This window comes from Scylla paramamosain, chromosome 17 (assembly GCF_035594125.1).
Source record: "Scylla paramamosain isolate STU-SP2022 chromosome 17, ASM3559412v1, whole genome shotgun sequence".
Lineage (NCBI taxonomy): Eukaryota > Metazoa > Arthropoda > Malacostraca > Decapoda > Portunidae > Scylla > Scylla paramamosain.
Genome location: NC_087167.1, coordinates 23388399 through 23393494, shown reverse-complemented (window position 1 = coordinate 23393494; position 5096 = coordinate 23388399).

The window sequence follows — 5096 nt, the reverse complement described above, 5'->3', positions numbered from 1 at the left end:
AAGACCGTTACTGCCATGGACGTTGTCTACGCCCTCAAGCGTCAGGGCCGTACCCTGTACGGATTTGGTGGTTAAATCGCTCCATTATTGAGATGGTGCCAGCTATTCAGCTTGCATTATCATCATTGAATAACATCATCTCCCGGACCTTTTTAAGGTCCACAAACATGAAAAGAAAGAAGGACCATAGACTACTATTATTACTACTACTTTCTCATAACCATGTTCACTATCACTATCTGAGCTAAGAAAAGAAACCATTATTAATTATAACCATCTTTCTCACTTCATCAGGTCTTCTCCAAGTATTATTATTATTATCATTATTATTATTATTATTATTATTATTATTATTATCATTATTATTATTATTATTATTATTATTATTATTATTATTATTATTATTATTATTATTATTATTATCATTGACTTATTTCAATGATCACGCCCCTCATCGTTCTCAGTTTCTCATAAAACAAAATATACATTGAGATGAAAAAGACGCTCAACATATCACAATAGGCAACACATCTAATCAACTCTCCACTGTGACACACAGCAGGTACATTAGTAGAAATATAGTATACATATTTATTCTCGGTCACTTGCGTGCCTGACTAAATAATAATAATAATAATAACAAATAACTAACTCGAAAATAAATACACTACTTGCTTATTATTGATATACCAGTATAGTCTACACAACTCTCTAGATGTTTGAACGTGTGGCTCCGAAGAGGAGCCGGATTGATGGTGATATTGGCTGAAGGGGAGGGAGGCCCTTTATTTACTTCTTCTCAGTCTTCTTGGGAAGGAGCACGGCCTGAATGTTGGGCAGCACGCCACCCTGTGCAATGGTGACTCCGGAGAGGAGCTTGTTAAGTTCCTCGTCGTTGCGGATGGCCAGCTGCAGGTGACGTGGGATGATGCGAGTCTTCTTGTTGTCACGGGCGGCATTGCCGGCAAGCTCAAGGACTTCAGCAGCCAGGTACTCCATAACTGCCGCAAGGTACACGGGGGCACCAGCACCCACGCGCTCGGCGTAGTTGCCTTTCCTTAGAAGGCGATGAATCCTGCCGACCGGGAACTGGAGTCCAGCACGACTGGAACGGGACTTTGACTTTCCCTTCACCTTTCCTCCCTTGCCGCGTCCAGACATGATAATGGATGTTGTGGTAGTAGTAGTAGTAGTAGTAGTTGTTGTTGTTGGTGATAAATGAGGAGCGCGAGTACTCTAACCTCGTCGGTAGCTCTGCGAGCAAGTAGTGAATTTTGGGAAAAACGGCTATATATACGCGAGATCAGATCGGCCCAGAGCGCGTCTGGACCAATCAGGACGCTCGCTGAGGTGGCGACTCCTGATCCTGAGTAGGCACGCTAATATATATACCACTTTTCAACTGAGAAAACGCACACTCGTTCTCACAGCAGTACGGCGACACTATGCCTCCCAAAGCATCAGGAAAGGCTGCCAAGAAAGCTGGCAAGGCACAGAAGGCCATTGCCAAGGGCGACAAGAAGAAGAAGCGCAGGAGGAAGGAGAGCTACTCCATCTACATCTACAAGGTGCTCAAGCAAGTCCACCCAGACACTGGCGTGTCCTCCAAGGCCATGTCAATCATGAACTCGTTCGTGAATGACATTTTCGAGCGCATCGCTGCCGAGGCATCCCGCCTGGCACACTATAACAAGCGCTCCACCATCACCAGCCGGGAAATCCAGACCGCTGTCCGTCTTCTTCTGCCTGGTGAACTGGCAAAACACGCTGTTTCTGAAGGCACCAAGGCTGTTACCAAGTATACCTCCTCCAAGTAAACAGGCGGCCAGTATACTGCTGCCAGTATAAAATAATACCCGGCTCCATTGGAGCCACACTTGAAAAGGAAAAAAGATACGATATAGACAAATGCATTATTATTATAATTATTGTTATTATTATTAATATTATTATTATTATTATTTTTATTATTATTATTATTATTATTATTATTATTATTATTATTATTATCATTATTAATAATATTAATATTGTTGTTTTTATTATGATTATTATTATAATAATTATTGTATCATTATTATTATTATTATTATTATTATTATTATTATTATTATTATTATTATTATTATGCTTATTATTATCGTGATTATTATTCTGTGGAGATAAAGAAAAGATAAAAAAAAAATAGAGATAAAGAAAGATAAAAATTCTCCCAAGTGAAAGAGATATGGCCATGGAAGAGGGAATAATAATAATAATATAAAAAAAAAAAAAGGGGGGAAGGATATTGAGTTGAAAGTCGATACCTGATACTGAAAGATGGAAAATAAATATTTTCTTCCACAAAACCAAACAGATTGTCTATGAAAATTCTTTAATGAAAGAGATGTTTGGCCCTAAAAAGGGCCTAGATATTGCTGTTATGAAGATCATTCGTGGATGACTTCTTAGGCACGCTCGCCACGGATGCGACGAGCCAGTTGGATGTCCTTTGGCATGATAGTCACGCGCTTGGCATGGATGGCGCACAGGTTGGTATCCTCAAACAGACCCACGAGGTAAGCCTCGGAAGCTTCCTGGAGAGCCATGACAGCAGAGGACTGGAAGCGGAGGTCAGTCTTGAAATCCTGAGCAATTTCACGCACCAGGCGCTGGAAAGGCAGTTTCCTGATAAGCAGCTCAGTGCTCTTCTGATAACGGCGGATCTCACGGAGAGCAACGGTTCCAGGCCTGTAACGGTGGGGTTTCTTGACACCTCCAGTGGCTGGAGCAGACTTGCGAGCTGCCTTTGTAGCAAGCTGCTTGCGGGGCGCCTTGCCACCAGTGGACTTGCGAGCCGTTTGCTTGGTACGTGCCATAGTTGTGGTAACAACAACTCACAACGAACACTCAGCTGAGTCTGCCCGCGCTTCCCACAAAATCCCTTTATATATGAATCGGGTGGGCCCGACGACTCCAACCCTGCCTTGTGATTGGTCAGAAACGTCCAGTGAGGCTCATCGCCCACGCAGTCACCGCATGAAAGATGTGATCATTATTGTTAGTCTAATTCATTTTGTTCTTATTCTTATTCTTATTCTTATTCTTTCTTCCCTCATTCATAACAAATCTTGGAAAATATACAGCAGAACTGACATGTCATTTAAAATTCTAAGACAATTAGCAAGAAAGTTGTGATATTCTTATTTTTTTCATTCTTTTTATTCTATTTTTTTCTTATTCTTGTCATAATTAATATTGTTATCTTTATTATTTTCATTTTTTTTTATTATTCTTCCTTATCTTATTCTTATTTATCCTACTTTTAGAGAGATGAGGCTTGTGCGGTCACCCATCCAAGTTCTGCCCGGACCCCCTGCTTAACCTTGCTGATCCCGCCGTCAGCTGATTGGTCAAGAGCGGAGAACAAGGTGTTGGGAGGGCTTATTTCTCTTATTCTTATTCTTTCCTGTATTGTTGTTGCATTGTTGTGCTGAAAATGTTGGAAAATATGCACTAAAATTAACCCTTCATTCATAATTCTACGACAATTAGCAAGAGAGATATATTATTACTTTTTTCCCTTATTTTTGTTCTTTTTATTCTTAATCTTCTTTTTTTTATTATAGTTGTTATTGTTATTTTATTATTTTCGTTTTTCGTTCATTCTCCTCATTCTTATTGCTATTTTTTTCTATTCTCAGAGAGATGAGGCTTTTGTGGTCACCCATCCAAGTTCTTCCCGGACCCCCTGCTTAACTGCGCTGATCCCGCCGTTAGCTAATTGGCCAAGACCGGAGAACTAGGTGTTGGGAGGCCTTCTTTCTATTATTCTTATTCTTTCTTCCCCCATTCATATCGTTGTATTGGAAATGTTGGAAAATATACAAAAGAATTCACCCTTCTATGACAATTAGGAAGAAAGACATGGGATGCTTTCTTTCTTTTTTTTTATATTCCTTTATTGTAATTTTTCTTATTCTTGTTATAATAATTCTTACTGTTATCTTTATTACTTAAAATTTTCGTTCATTCTCCCTATTCTTATTCTTATTTTTTTTATTTATTTATTTTTTTTCAGACAGATGAGGCTTGTGTAGTCACCCATCCAAGTATTGCCCGAAACCCCTGCGTAATCTCGACGATTTCATTTGACAATACCTATTTACTTATTTATTTATTATTATATTTATTAAAAAAAAAAAAGAAGAAAAGAAGATGAAGAATAAGGTATGTAATCGAAATACTCTCTCTATACTGTAGCAATAGTTTAGCTGGATGTACTTGTATTGTGTCAAAAATACTTGCAATATCTGCAATTGTAACCTGCAGTGTCGGCATAATGCATAATTAAGCAATGAAAAGAAAAATTAATAAAAGAATAAATGAAAAAAAGAAAGAAAAAAAGATACAATTAACAATTAAATATATTAGCTACCCCTCTACGTTTCTTTATCACTGCAGAAAAATGGAAACATTTTAACGTAGACTTGTCAAAATTCAACTGAAATTAAGGGTTAAATAAGGATTGTCACCCCTTCCCCAGAGGATATTCATTGTCTTTTAATATATATATATATATATATATATATATATATATATATATATATATATATATATATATATATATATATATATATATATATATATATATATATATATATATATATATATATATATATATATTCTTTTTATTTAAAGTCTTATTTAGAGAGAGAGAGAGAGAGAGAGAGAGGTAACGTCCTTGAGGATAGCAGCTCGTCTACGCTCCGCTCAGTGATCAGCGTTAGAATGTAATTCCTCATTTCTTTAAAAAAAAAAAAAAAAAAAAAAAAAACAGAAACTTTATTTAGGGGGCTTGCTGGAAACAAACTACAATGGAGGAAAGAACAATATGTCTGCTATATGACCCACCCAGTTAAATTTTCAAGAAGCAAACGCAAGTTGGAAAATACGAGGAAGATAAATTTTCATTTATATACGTTTTATGGTAATTTCTGCCACGCCTTCCTCTATTCATCAAACGTCACTGACACTTATTCCCTTTATTTTTTACTTTACAGAATCTTTTGTAGGGCAAGACTCTAGAGGATATGTGCTTTCATAAATTCTATAAT